The 16,123-nt window shown below is 41.2% G+C and overlaps 1 protein-coding gene across 3 annotated transcripts in view; it reads left to right on the forward strand.

Moving 5' to 3' along the window:
- The window catches only part of SH3D19 (SH3 domain containing 19), a 170,792-nt gene that overhangs the window by 121,451 nt on the left and 33,218 nt on the right, over positions 1-16,123 (forward strand). The window lies entirely within an intron of this gene.

Here is a 16,123-nt window from a genome sequence, read left to right on the forward strand (position 1 = left end):
TCAGGCTGACATTCTAACCAACTGAGCTACCCAGCCAGGGCATTCAATCTTTTTATTCTAAGTCTAGTTTATCTTTCACTATATTATGTTGCTACCCATATTTTCATGAAGCCTTAAACTAGGCAATACATTAAAAACTTTTCAAATCTTGGTATACCATTTTCTTATTTAAACCTTTTTGGTGTTACAAGGTTCAAGGTAGGACAGGGATGGGTAAATCCAACAGCAGCAAGCTGTTTAAGGGGTGGAAACTGTGTAGGCCAAAGAAATGCCTCCTTTTATCGAACCTCCTAGGTTCTGTGGGGATGGCACTTAGTTAATAATTGCTGAGACTATTTCTGTGTCATTAAGCAGATAATTATAGTCATCTTCAAAAAACAAAGGTCAAAAACATACATTCAACATGAATGCAGTCTCATGCTTCATCCTGAGCCTTTTGTGCTTCTTGATTTCTACCACTTCATTGAACAACTTTTAATTTTGAGGCAGTCTTTTAGCAAAATGTGTAACTTGCTTGCCCTCCCTGGCTTTAACCATTGCTCTTGACTGTGGAGTTTTACTGAACTGAACACCTCTTTCTATATTCTGCTCCTCACTTAGTGATACTGTCAGACTCCCAGCCTTCCCTAGAGAATCCTAGAGATATCTTTGAGTCTTCCTATCACACAGTGCATAGTTGTTTGGACTTGGAGTCATACTGGTCTGGGTCTACCACTTAATTGTCATATGACCTTGGGCAATTTACTTAGTCCCACAATGTCTTGGTTTCCTCATCTATAAAACATGATAATACTACTCCTCAAGGTATTTCAAGGATACATGTGATTATGAAGGAAAGCCCTACCTTATGGTCTGAAACATGTGAAGTGCTCATTAAGTAGTAGTTGTTGTTATTTCTTGCACTTCACATCCTATTAGTTACTAACTTCTGCTACTTTACCTTCTGAATAGTGGCTGAATCTCCTCTCATTCCCATCCCTCCTGCTACTGCCCTGCCCTAGGCCTTTATGCCCCAATCACTGCAGTGGCCTCCTGAATTGAGTCTCTCCTTCTGCAAATGCAGCATCGTCCATGTTATGGCTACCCAAGCAATATTTCTAGAGTATACATTGGACCTTGTGGCTTCCTTGCTTATTGCCCTCCAGGATCATCTCTGAATTCCTCAACATGTAGAGGGTTTATTTATTTATTATTTGGACTTTGTGACTTTTTGATGGCATATCAATAGCACTGTCTTTGGATTATGTCTCTATGCAAAACCTTGTTTAATCATCCTAGCATCAGTCAGACACTGGGAGAGGAACACAGGATAAAGGTGAGAAACTCACAAATATGTCTTTCCTTCTCTTTCTCTTTTCTGAAAAATAAAGAAAATCTGATAAAACAATTTCATATAATGAAGTTGCCATATTAATCTCAGGAAAGAGATCAGAAAATACGGGAGCTATGAAAACATTGTAAAGATTAGAAAATTTATTAAAGAAAAACTCATAAAACAGGCAGTTTAATATTGGATTCATTTCATGGGTAGAATGCCTTCCAGGTTAATATAATAGAGCTGAGAAGTATTAGCAGTTCCTCTTCACACCTTTACCAATCATATCCAGTTGTCAAAAAAGGCATAATACTTCTGCTGTCAGCCCCATTACACAGACCAGAATAATAGTGTAGCAGCCAATTTCTGGTATTAACAGAACTCAAGGGAAAGAAATGACAGAAAAGCAAGCCAAGGATGGTGAAACTAATTATGATGACAAGCATGTTATTAGAGACAGGTAATGGGCAGAAAACTACATTATCATCAATGTTTTTCTCAACCCGATAATGAAAAGCGTGCGGATACAGGTGTAAAGGCGCTTGCTAGTTTGGCAGCAGGTGGAGAATAATTGGTTATGTGTGTGAGGGGCTAGAAGGAGGGCAGAATAAACACTGCAAATAAAAGTAGAGAAAAATGCCATTGACCTTCCTGAGATTTAGATGGAAGATTCTTTTGGAGATGCTTTGTGTGTTTTTCTGGAGAAGCCAGAACAGACAGTCTGTGATGGAGACTTGTGGCACTGCAGTTCTTAACCCTTTCTGGGTCACAGAACTCTGAGAATATGATTAGCTTGCGAATCTTCTTTTTCCTTTGAAAAGGGAGTTATATTTTTCAGGGTTACAAATAGAGCTAATTATTATGAATTAAGTTTGTCTAATTTAGACAAATTCAAAAATATATATCTGCATTATTTCCTATTAAATAGGATCACTGAGGAATAGTATCAAAAAGAGAATGTTTATGCAGTTATTCTCCATTTTTGAATTACAAGAAAATATAGTAATTCATAAAAACCTGTATGTCACTTGGGCAAAATTATTTTAAATTTAAAAGGGGAGCCAGAGTTCTCAATGCCTGGAAAGTCTTATAAAATATCACCTAAATAATTCAGTTGCTCATTCTTTCAATATTATCTATTGAACACTTACTTGGAGCAATATTTTGTGCTAGAAGCTACGTGGATTGAAAAAGAGATTCAGATTCTATTTTCAATTAGGTGAGGAGCACCATTTTGTAATGGGGTAGCCCATTACTAAATTATCTTTAGTTTATTGTAAATTTTAGATCCAACATGTAAGGTTCTTAGTTTGGGGTAGTGTTTAAAAGTATGGACCCCATGATGTTTAATGTTTGTGCATCAACTTGGCTAAGCTATAGTACCCAGTTATTCAAACACTCATCTGTAAGTGTTGTTGTGCATGTACTTTGTAGATGTGGTTAACATCTACAATCAGTTGACTTCCTTGATAATGTGGATGGGCCTCATCCAACCGCTTGAAAGGCCTTAAGAGAAAAACTGAGGTTTCCCTGGGGAAGAAGAAATTCGGTCTTAAGACCTCAGTATCACTTCCTGCCTGCCTGCCCTATACATATCAGATTTGCCAGCCCCCATAATCACATAAGCCAATCCTGATTGGTTCTGTTTCTCTGGAGAACCCCAACTGATATCAACTCTAAGCAGACTCTGGGTTTGAAGCTTGGCTCTGCTACTTCTCTATTGGGTGATTTCTGTACCTCTGTTACTTCATCTGTAAAATGGGGAGAATACTTGTACCTAACTCAAGGAAACCAGAACAACCCCGAGCACAGAGTAAGTACTTTAAAAGTGTTTGTTAAATAAGTAATTCTGTGGTGCAAGTTTACTTCTCAGCTGGAAAACTTGAGATGGTTTTATTCTCAAATATTTGCCATCAACCATATATGATTGCCTTTTTCCACACCAACAACAGAACAGCCTAGGAACAAACACCACCTGACCAGCCACAGGTGCCTATACATTTAGATGGTGCAGGAGCAGGGTGAGACAACAGGCCAACTCTACACATGGGGATGATTCGGCAAAGCTGCGGTCAGAGCACTTCTGGAACATTAAAAAAAAAAAAAATAGAGAATTTTTATTTTTCTAGTTACTCTGTGGAAAATTTTATGGCAATTATTGCCTTGAAAAAGCAACAAAAGGGCCAAGAATTTTTACTTTTTTTCCCTTATTTTTAAATGGTTTTTATTTTGTTTGTTTGAGAGGAGTGTTATAACTTTTTTTTTTATATCGAATTTATTTATTGGGTTTTTTGAAGTTACAAAATAACATATTTGCTGTAACAACTCAAGCAATATAAACATTTAGTGAAATAAACAAATTAATCTCCCTCTAAGTCTGTCCAAATGCCTAGACTAACGAGTGGAAACAGTGTTATGTAGCCTTCTGTGCCTTTAGACATTCCAAACAAAAGCTTATGAACATATATATTTATATATGCATGTACTTTTTCCAGCTTTTTACAAAAAATTTTAATGTACTATACCTATTACTCAGCAGCTTTTTTTCATTTAACAGTGAGATTTATGGACGTCTCTTCAGACCAGTAGATGTAAGTCTAACTCCTGTGAGTGCATCACAGTTGATTCAACATTTCCCCTATTGATGGACATGCAGGTTGTTTTATTTGTTTTCAAATTTTTGGATTTTTTTTTTTTTGCCACAACAAAAAATGCTGCAGTAAAGTCTCGTAAAAAACATTTTCATTTCTACTAGTGCTTTTGTATCTGAGAAATAAATTTCAAAAGTGAGACTACTGCTAAAAGGTTCTGAACTTTAAACATTAAATTTTTTTTTCAATTACAGTTGACATTCAATATTATATTAGTTTCATGTGTACAGCATAATGGTTATACCTTTGCCTCCTTTGTTACATTATTTCTCCATATAGTGTGGATTTATTTCTGGACTTTCTGTTCTGTTCCATTGATCTTTGTATCTATTTTTATGCCATTACCATGCTGCTTTGATTACCATAGTCTTGTCATATAATTCACAAAATACAATATGACAAGACACCAACGCACAGGGCACCAAACACAAATGTATTCACGAATCCAATAACCCCAAATAAAGGTGACCACCAGAGAAAAGAGAATTAGGGGAAAGAAAAGAGTGAAAAATGATATTGAGAAAAAGAAAAAATGTAAGAGAGAAAAGAAAGAGAAGAAAAAAGAAGGGGGAAAAATATATGTATATGGAGAGAAAACTCCAAAAAAGCAATAGCTAATCCAAAAAATGCAAACAACAAACACTCTGAGATGAATGCAAACAACAAACAACAACTAATCCAAAAAATGCAAACAACAAACACCCAGCTGAATCTGAGGAGGCAGCGCTCTCTCCAGGCTATCTCTGACCTTTCCATCCATGGATTGCCTCACCATCTGTGTTTAATTCACCAATTCCGGGTGGATATTGTTCAATTCAGCTGTTCCTTCTTTCTGCTCTGTGAGAAGGCGCAGGGCCCATCTCAACAAAATTCTAGCAAATTGGCCGAAACCGGTTTGGCTCAGTGGATAGAGCGTCGGTCTGTGGACTGGAAGGTCCCGGGTTCGATTCCGGTCGAGGGCATGTGCATTGGTTGCGGGCACATCCCCGGTAGGGGGCGTGCAGGAGGCAGCTGGTTGATGTTTCTCTCTCATCGATGTTTCTAGCTCTCTATCCCTCTCCCTTCCTCTCTGTGAAAAATCAATAAAATATATTTAAAAAAAATAATTCTAGCAAATTGGATCCAGCATTACATCAGAAAGATCATACATCATGACCAAGTGGGATTTATTCCAGGGATGCAAGGATGGTACAATATTCGCAAATCAATAAAGGTGATACATCATGTAAACAAATTGAGAGACAAAAATCATAATCATATCAATCGATTCAGAAAAAGCATTTGACAAAATCCAACATCCTTTCTTGATAAAAACTCTCAGCAAAGTGGGAATAGAGGGATCATACCTCAACATAATAAAATCCTTATATGACAAACCTATAGCTAACATCATACCCAATGGGCAGAAACTAAACTCATTTCCCCTGAGAATGGGAACAAGACAGGGATGCCCACTTTCACCACTCCTGTTCGATATAGTACTGGAAGTGCTAGCTATAGTGATCAGACAAGAAGAAGAAATAAAAGGCATCCAAATTGGAAAAGAAGAAGTAAAATTGTCCTTATTCGCAGATGATATGATACTATATATAGAAAACCCCAAAGACTCCATCAAAAAACTACTAGACTTAATAAATTAATTTGGCAATGTAGCAGGATACAAAATTAACACCCAGAAATCTATGGCCTTTTTATACACCAATAATAAACTCACAGAAAGAGAAATGAAAAAAACAATCCCATTTACCATTGCACCAAAAAAATTAAGATACCTAGGAATAAATTTAACTAAGGAAATAAAAGACCTGTACTCGGAAAACTACAGGACATTGAAAAAAGAGATATAGGAAGACATAAACAAATGGAAGAACATACCATGTTCATGGATTGTTAGAATCAACATCATTAAAATGTCCATACTACCCAAAGCAATCTACAGATTTAATGCAATCCCCATTAAAATACCAATGGCATACTTAAAAGATCTAGAAAAAACTCTCCAAAAATTCATCTGGAATAAAAAAAGACCCCTAATAGCCACAGAAATCCTGGGAAAGAACAAAGTTGGAGGGATCACAATACCAGATATCAGGCTATATTACCAAGCCACGGTTCTCAAAACTGCCTGGTACTGGCACAAGAACAGCCATAAAGACCAATGCAATAGAATAGAGAACCCAGAAATCGACCCAAGTCATTAAGCTCAATTAATATTTGACAAAGGAGGCAAGAGCATACAATGGAGTCAAGATAGTCTCTTCAATAAATGGTGTTGGGAAATTTGGTCAAATACATGCGAAAAAATGAAACTAGATCACCAACTTACACCATACACAAAAACAGACTCAAAATGGCTAAAGGACTTAAATGTAAGACAGGAAACCATAAAAATCCTACAAGACTCCATAGGCAGCAAAATGGCAGACATATGTTGTAGCAATATCTTTGCAGACACAGCTCCTAGGACAATGGAAACTAAGGAGAAAATAAACAAATGGGACTACATCAAAATAAAAAGCTTTTACACAACAAAAATCATCAACAAAACAACAAGAAAGCCCACTGCATGGGAGAGCATATTTGCCAATGATATTTCAGATAATGGTTTAATCTCCAAAATTTACAGAGACTCATACAACTTAACAAAAGGAAGATAACCGATCCAATCAAAAAATGGGCAAAGGATCTAAATAGACACTTTTCGAAAGAGGACATACAGAAGGCCGAGAGACACATGAAAACATGCTCAAAGTCACTAATCATCTGAGAGATACAAATCAAAACAACAATGAGATACCATCTCACACCTGTCAGAATGGCAATCATCAACAAACCAACAAAGGACAAGTGCTGGCGAGGATGTAGAGAAAAAGGAACCCTTGTGCGCTGCTGGTGGGAATGCAGACTGGTGAAGCCACTGTGGAAGACAGTATAGAATTTCCTCAAAAAGTTAAAAATGGAACTCCCATTTGACCCAGTAATCCCATTTCTAGGACTGTATCCCAAGAAACCAGAAACACCAATCAGAAAGGATATAAGCACCCCTATGTTTGTAGCAGCACAATTTATAATAGCTAAGATTTGGAAACAGCCGAAGTGCCCATCAGCAGATGAGTGGATTAAAAAACTGTGGTACATGTACACAATGGAATACTATACCACTATAAAAAAGAAGGAACTTTTACCATTTGCAACAGCATGGATGGAACTAGAGAGCATTATGCTAAGCAAAATAATCCAGTTGGAGAAAGATAAATATCCCATGATCTCACTCATATGTGGGATATAATGGTCAACATAATTTGATGAGCAAGAATAGATCCAGAGACAAATGACAGGGGAGGTGTGGGTTAGAGAGCAACCAAAGGACTTGTATGCATGCATATTATCATAACCAATGGACACAGACACTAGGGTGATGGAGGTTTGCCTAGAGTGGGAATGGCTAGGGGGCAGGGAGTCAAGCAGGGAAAAAGGAGACATATGTAAAACTTTAGACAAAAAAAAAAAATAAAGAGAAAAGAAAAGAGATAAAGAGTAAACTTCATATTGGGTAACTAGAGAGAGACTTGCACACCATCATCAAGATGAAAAACAGGCCACTGGCTCCACCTTCTCATTGAAGTGACGCTGCTTGTCCCCTCCCCCCCCCCCCCCCCCCCCCCCCCCCATGAATCTGCACACCTGGTCTGGATTACAGCCCAGGACAGCATGCAGACAGAGAGGCAGATGCCGAGCTCACTGACCCAGTGAACACAGCTGAAGTAGATCATTAAACCAGCCCACTCCTGCCAAGCAGCCCACAGTGCTGGAACACTAAGACTTCCTTGCTCCACTTGATGAGAAAGACATGTATAGTAGAATAATTACCAGTTATGTAAGTGCTAATTCTTAAAGAGCAGCTAATGATATTAAAAATAAAGACCGGCCTGGCCAGTGTTGCTCAGTGGTTTAGCATTGACTTATGAACCGGGAGGTCATGGTTCAATTCCCGGTCAGCACACATGCCCGGGGTGCGGGCTCGATCCCTAGTAGGGGGCATGCAGAGGGCAGCTGATTGATGATTATCTCTCATCATTGATGTTTCTCTCTTGTTCTGTCTCCCTCTCCCTTCCTCTTTGAAATAAATACAAAAAAGAGAAAGAGTGGGTAACTAGGAGACTTTGAATACTTAGTATTGAAGTTGTATCTATGCTACTTAAATTTAAATCATTTAGGTTTAATATTAATGCCTGGACTCCTTTTTTAATTTTTAATAAATCTTTATTGTTCAGATTATTACAGTTGTTCCTCTCCCCTCCCCCACATAGCTCCCCTCCACCTGGTTCCCACCCCACCCTCTGCCCTTACCCCCCACCCCACTGTCCTCATCCATAGGTGTACGATTTTTGTCCAGTCTCTTTGCACACCCCCCACACCCCTTTCCCCCCGAGAATTGTCAGTCCACTCCCTTTCCATGCCCCTGATTCTATTATATTCACCAGTTTATTCTATTCATCAGATTTTTTATTCACTTGATTTTTAGATTCACTTGTTGATACATATATATTTATTGTTCATGATTTTTATCTTTACCTTTTTCTTCTTCTTCCTCTTCTTAAAGAATACCTTTCAGCATTTCATATAATACTGGTTTGGTGGTGATGAACTCCTTTAGCTTTTTCTTCTCTGTGAAGCTCTTTATCTGACCTTCAATTATGAATGATAGCTTTGCTGGGTAAAGTAATCTTGGTTGTAGGTTCTTGCTATTCATCACTTTGAATATTTCTTGCCACTCCCTTCTGGCCTGCATAGTGTCTGTTGAGAAATCAACTGACAATCGTATGAGTACTCCCTTGTAGGTAACTAACTGTTTTTCTCTTGCTGCTTTTAATATTCTCTCTTTGTCTTTTGCTCTTGGCATTTTAATTATGATGTTTCTTGGTGTGGTCCTCTTTGGATTCTTTTTGTTTGGGGTTCTGTGTGCTTCCTGGACTTGTAAGTCTATTTCTTTCACCAGGTAGGGGAAGTTTTCAGTCATTATTTCTTCAAATAGGTTTTCAGTATCTTGCTCTCTCTCTTCTTCTGGCACCCCCATAATTCTGATGTTGTTACGCTTGAAGTTGTCCCAGAGGCTCCTTACAATATCTTCATATTTTTGAATTCTTTTTTCTTTTTGCTTTTCCGGTTGGGTGTTTTTTGCTTCTTTTCTTTTTGCTTTTCCGGTTGGGTGTTTCTGCTGTTGGATCTCTGTATATTATTCTTTATTTCAGTCAGTGTATGCTTAATTTCTAGTTGGTCCTTTTTCATATCCTCGAGGGACTCACTAAATTTATTGGCAGTTTCTAGAAAATTCGTGAAAAACCTTATAACCGTGGTTTTGAACTCTGTATCTAGTAGTTTGCTTTCCTCCATTTCTGTCATTTGTGACATGTTTCTTTGTCTCCGCATTTTGGCTGCTTCCCTGTGTTGATAGAGTGGCTTTGTGTGCTAGGTGTCCTATAAGGCCCAGTGGCTCAGCCTCCCCAGTTACGTGAGGTGGATACTCTTTGTGCTCCCCTTTGTGGGCTGTGTGCACAGTCTTATTGTAGTTAAGCCTTGATTGTTGTTGGTATCACTAGGAGGAATTGACCTCCAGGCCAATTGGCTGTGAGAATCAGCTGTGTCTATAATGGGAGGACTTCTGTGCTGGAGACACCGTTATGGGGCAAGACTTGCTTCAGTGGGGCTTTGGTGCTCCCTGAGTCTGCTCCCTGAGTGTGTCCCTTATGGATCTGAGGTGTTGTAATCTGGATGGTCCCACTCTGAACACTGGGTACACTGGCTCTTGAATCTCTAAGGAGGTGCTAATTTAGCCTCTGTCTGAGGCCACCCAGCAGGAGCTATGGAGAGATATGCAGATTCCTCTTCTTTGTTTGGGTTTTGGAGGTGCCCAGATGAGGCCCAGCTGTGAAGCAATGCAAGCTGCTGTGGGGCCTTGGTCCTTCTTTTGGATGTTCTGGGTCTCTCTGACCCAGCTGCAGTTTGTTAGGTAATTTTAGATTGCAAAGGGCCAGGCCATTCATATGCAAAAGGCTCTGCGCTCAGCTTGGGTGGGGCGGGGTATCAACAGCGTGGAGCAAACAGCTATGGCTGATCCTCAGCCCTGCCTTAAGAGGCCCCGGGTCTCAGTGTCCCGCGATAATTGCTGCAAGCACCTCTGAGAGAAAACCACCCTCGAGTTCCACTCGATGCCAGACAGTCCAGTTTCTCCCACTATGAGTCTGGGTCCCCAGAGTCTCACCCAGAACTGGAGTTCAGAGAAGTCAGGAGCTTCTGTCTCCCTCCCGATTGAAAAAGACAACCGAGTACTCAGTTGCCAGCCCTTTCCACTCACGTGCCTCCGTACCTCTGCACTTTACTTCCACACCTCCTCTGAATCTCAGTGTGCTTTTCTCTTTCCTTCTAGTTGTAGAATTTCCACTCAGCCAGCCTTCCTGTGGTTCTGGATGATATCCGTTTGTCTTTTAGTTGTAGTTTTTGAAGTGGTTGTACGAGGCAGCAATTTCAGGTGTTTACCTATGCCGCCATCTTGGTTTCTCTGCCTGGAACCCTTTAATGCAATAGTGAGATCTGTTGCACAGTGTGTGGGACTTGGGGTGGGGCATTAGTCCTCCAAAACCAAGCACATTTGGGTGCCCCCTGTGCCCAGCCCTGTAAGGGCACTGATTCCCTCTTTTCTCCTTTCCCTGCCCCCTTGTTCAATGCCCTCAGTCCTGGAATTTGAGAGACAATGTGTAGGTGGTATACTGGCCCAGAATTTGGTATGAGTTGGGAAACAATTGAAGTTATTCCATGCTTTTCCCTCCACACACATACACCCCAAATCATCAACTAAAAACCTATACAGTCAAACCTCTATTCTCAAACATCCTCTATCTCAAACAATTCAGTTCTCAACCAAGTTGTTCACAGAAAAACATCTTGGTTGATCAGTCACGCATCTCTCAGGTGACAAAGGAGATAATGAGCGAGTATGAGTCAGTTTACTGCTAAACCTCACATTGTTAACATAGCAGGAAATTGTGCTGTGAATATTTTTGTGTTTTTTTGCTTTTGTTGCTATTTATTATTAAATACATACAGTAATACACCATAGGTCCTAAGAAGGTTAATGATAGCAGCAAAGTGAACAATGATAAAGCTTAAAAAAGAAATAATTTGCAAAGTATGATAGAGGTGTTTGTGTGTCTGATCTGGCTACCAAGTATGACATGGTGAAATTGACGATTAGCACAATTTAAAATATATATTTTTTTATTGATTTTCATAGAGGAAGGGAGAGGGGGAGAGAGAAACATCAATGATGAGAGAGAACCACTGATCCACTGCCTCCTGCATGCCCCCTACTGGGTATTGAGCCCGCAACCTGCCTAATAGAACCTGGGACCTCTTGGTCCATGGGAGGATGCTCAATCCACTAAGCCACCACAGCTGGGCGATTAGCACAATTTTAAAACATAAAGGGGACATCAAGAGTGCTGATGTTGCTAAGGGTGTGAAAGTGCTCATGAAACAAGGGTCACAGGCAATTGGAAAAGGTTAAAATGGAATCATTTGGGGGCTTAGAATGGATTAACTCAATTTACCTTGTATCTAACTAGAGGCCCAGTGCACAGATTTGTGCACCGGTGGAGTCCCTCAGCCTAGCCTCCCAGGATGTCGGATAGCTGGTTTTGGCCCAGTCCTTGCAGGCCTGATCCAGACAGGAAGGAGCCCGATCCTGTGCATTGAACGTCTGTCCCCTGGTAGTCAGTGCACATGATAGCGACCAGTTGACCGTTTGTTCGGTCATTCGGTTGCTTAGGCTTTTATATGTATAGATACAAAAAAATAATTAGCTTATCCAACAAATCACTTCTCAAACAGCCTTCTGAAACAAATTAAGTACGAGGACCGAGATTCCACTGTGTTAATAACCAGCAGATTACAGATACCAAAAGCAGCCTTTAGAGCAGAAATGCCACTTGAAAGGTAGAACACAATGAACAATTACCAGCCTTAACCCTTCTCTTGATTTTTTTGGTCCCTTTCCCTAGGGGCCTTTCTTAGGTGGTAGATAATAAACTTAAAGTAGGATTGTACTTTTATATCTCCCCACCCAACACTGTTACTGGCACAGCAGGAAACAGAGCCCTGAGGGAATGGGATATTACAACCAAGATTGGGAGAGGGAGGACGGACAAGTTCCTGGACAGTCAAGCCTACAACAGCTGGGGGAGTAAGGTGGCTCCTTAGAGCTCTCTGATGCCAACAAGGGTCATGTTGGCAGAGCAGAGGCAAAGGCAGGGGAGAGAGAACAGAAAGGAAAAATACACACAGAGGAAAGATACTATGTTTCTGTATTTGAATAAAATGTATGCCAAGATTACATGGGCTCTTCAAATTCTTTTGTTTTAGCTAGGGTTACTCAGAATAAATGAACTATTCAGAGAGTTCAGATTTAGGTAATATTTGCAATAGTGAGCATTAATACAAGGGTATCTACTCCTTTTTATCCAGTGGTACTGCTGTTTCTTGAAGACCAGTGTAGTCCTACCTGGTTTGGCTCAGTGGATAGAGCATTGGCCTGCAGACTGAAGGGTCCCAGGTTCGATTCCAGTCAAGGCCACATGCCCGCATTGCGAGTTTGATCCCCAGCAGGAGGCATGCAAGAGGCAACCAATCAATGCTTCTCTCTCATCACTGATGTTTCTATCTCTCTCCCTCTCCCTTCTTCTCTGAAATCAATAAAAAACATTTTTTTTAAAAACCAATGTATATTATTCAAGTTGGAAGAACTATTAGAATATGTAAAATACAGTTGTTGGAAAGACGGTCATGACACTCTCCCCAACTTCACCCTCCTGTTTCATGCTACAATCTGCGTCCCTTATGCCCTCACCTGAAGTGCCTCACCTTACTCTACTTTTTCCTTTTTCAGTAGTACCTCTCGCCTTCCAATCTACCCCATGAACTACTTATCTATTATATTTATTGTTTACTATCTCCATCTCCTTGCTGCAGTGTAAGTACCATGAGGGCAAAGTTCTTTGCTTTGTTCATTGAAGTATTCCCAGCATCTAGAATGGTGTTTGATGTGCAGCAGGGACCCAACCAATACTGAATAAGAAAAGTGGAAAAGCAAACTACAAAGAAATGGATATAAAATGATCCTGTTTTTGTTTTGCAAAATACCTACATAATAATACATGTACTATAGAAAAAAATTATAGACAGATACACATCTTAGATAATAATTACTCCCAAAGGGATAGGATTACAGGAGATTTTCTGTCGTATGTTTCCCATTTTTATAATAAATATTACTTTTGAAGTAGAAAATAATGCTATAACAAAATAATGATTAAAGAATTTGGTTAGGCCTAAAAGAAGGACCTTTGTTTGTTTATTTTGTGGGGACATAGGTTACAGTGAAAGAAAGTTACATTGTTACAAGAGCCTTTTTAAAAAGTTGGATGTTCTGATAATCTTGAGTTGGTTTTTTGAACTTAGATAAGACTCGCCTCATTTGTGACTGATAGACAGGGTTTCACAGAAAGGTCATCTAATTTTTTTTTCTCAGCCATCTGGAGGCCCTTTTTAGGTGGTAGCTAATAAACTTAAAATAGGATTGTACTTTACTCTTGTATCTCCCCACCCAGCACTGTTACTGGCACATGGCAGACATACATAGGTGAGCAAGTGAGTGATACCTTTGGAGGGTATAGGATGGTAGGATTGCCTGCAAACTGGGTGGAAGGCAAGGAGAAGTATCAGGGAGCTGAAGGGCCTCCTTATTCTGAGCTCAGCTCTTCACATATCCTACAAAGAACTGGTCAGCAAAAGGTGTTTATTGAACTGCAGCTCATAATGGGCAGAACATGAGTGCTGTTCATCACAGGAGCTATGGGATGCATTGTTTTACAGGGAGTGTCTCCCTAAGGCAAATATTCATTGAACAGGTGCAGAATTACAGCTTATACTCATTCTGCTTCTTGTTGAATAAAGGCAAAGGTGGTGTCATGAGATCCTGTGTGCAGTGTAGAGTATCAATTATACAGCATTTTATTTTATACTAGTGGCCTGGTGCGTGAAATTTGTGCACGGGGGGGGGGGGGGGGCGGGGTGGTCCCTCAGCCCGGCCTGCACCCTCTCCAATCTGGGACCTCTCAAAGGATGTCCTACTGCCAGTTTACAGGGATCGGGCCTAAACCAGCAGTCGGAGATCCCTCTCGCAATCCAGGACTGCTGGCTCCTAACCATTCACCTGCCTACCTGATTGCCCCTAACCGCTCTGTCTGGCGGCCTGCTCGCCCCAAACTGCCCCCTGCCACTGGCCTGCTTGCCCCCCAAGTGCCCCCCGCACCAGCCTGATCACCCCCAACTGCCCCCCCCTGCTAGCCTGCTTGCCCCCATCTTCCCTCCCCATTGGCCTGCTTGCCCCCAACTGGCCCCCCTGCTGGTCTGCTTACCCCCAATGGCCCCGCCCCCCACCAGCCTGATCACTCACAACTGCCGTCCCATCCTGGCCTGATCACCCATAACTGCCCTCCCCTCTTGGCCTCTAACTGCCTCTACCTCGGCCCCGCCACCATGGTTTTGTCCAGAAGAATGTCCAGAAGGTCTCCTAGTCTAATTAGCTTATTACCCTTTTATTAGTATAGATAGAAGCCTGGTGCACGGGTGGGGGCCGACTGGTTTGCCCTGAAGGGTATCCCAGATCAGGGTGGGGATTCGCTTGGGGTGTGGGGCAGCCTGGGTGAGGGGCTGAGGGCTCTGTTCAAGCTTGCCACACCCCCTTCAGGGTGGGGGTCCCCACTGGGGTGCCTGGCCAGCCTGGGTGAGGGGCTCATGGCTGTTTGCAGGCTAGCCAAGCCCCCCAGCGGGGACCCTCACCCCATGGGAGTCTGGCCAGCCTGGGTGAGGAGCTGAGGGCTGTTTTCAGGCTGGCCACGCCCCCTGGTGATCCAGGCTCCCAGCCCCTCCTTTTTTTTTTTTTTTCAGTGCCTCCTTGAGCGGAGGCCAGGGCCAGCTGGAAGCAGATATCTGGGATTTATTTATCTTCTATAATTAAAACTTTGTAGCCTTGAGTGGAGGCCATGGCCGGCTAGGGCTGGTGGGAAGCTTGGCTTCCTCCATTGCCAGGGGCAACCCAAGCCTCCTGCTCGCTCCAGCTCCGTGGCCACGGCCATCTTTGTTGGTTAATTTGCATACTCGCTCCTGATTGGCTGGTGGGGGTGGCTGGTGGGTGTAGTGGAGGTATGGTCAATTTGCATGTTTCTCTTTTATTAGTGTAGATTTGCTAATCTAGTTATTTTTAGATTTCTCATCTTTAAAAAATTTTATGGTCATTTTTCCAAACTACTGAAAAGAATATTGACATTAAAGAAAACAAGAATATTCCTTTCAGGAAAAAAGTTTGGTGGTTATTCTTTTTAAAAAAATACTTTTTCTAAGCATATACTGCCCATTTATTTATCTTTGGTAATCTTCACCCAAGGATATTTTTTCCATTGATTTTTAGAGATAGGAGGAAGGAGGGACAGAGAGAAAGAAAGTGAGAGATTGAGAGAGAGAGAGACATTGGATGCCTCCTGCATGCACACGATCAGGTGCAGGGGATTGAACCTGTAACCCAAGTACATGCCCTTGACCAGGAATCAAACCCACAACCCTTAGGTGCATGGGCTGATACTCTATATATTGAGCCACACCAGCCAGGGCATACACTATCTATTTTAAATGAATCAGTTAAGATAAAGAATTGCCAAGTCATGTATCGTTACCCCAAAATGATATATTTGAAAGGGGCTGTCTTATTTTATTTTCAGAATAAAACGTTTTTCATTTTCATGTTACTAAAGTGTCATTTTACTAAAGTATTAAAATCTAAGCCTCTGCTGAGCACCCATCATGTGCTAGTCATGTGGGTAGGTTTTCCACAGGCACAGGCGTGTGGGGAGCGGAGGTCTTTTTTTCCTGGGGGCCTGGGAGGCTTCACATTAGAGGGAAAATTGGCTCCTCAGTTCACTTGCCCCTCATTTTCAGGCGGATACTTATGAAATGATTGCACTCCCATGTAAGATAGCTTCTACATAATTCAAGATTGTCCTGGATCCCTCTCATCAGAGAGGAGAAAAGCCATATGAATTATTTA

This window comes from Eptesicus fuscus, chromosome 6 (assembly GCF_027574615.1).
Source record: "Eptesicus fuscus isolate TK198812 chromosome 6, DD_ASM_mEF_20220401, whole genome shotgun sequence".
In the NCBI taxonomy this organism is placed as follows: Eukaryota; Metazoa; Chordata; class Mammalia; order Chiroptera; family Vespertilionidae; genus Eptesicus; species Eptesicus fuscus.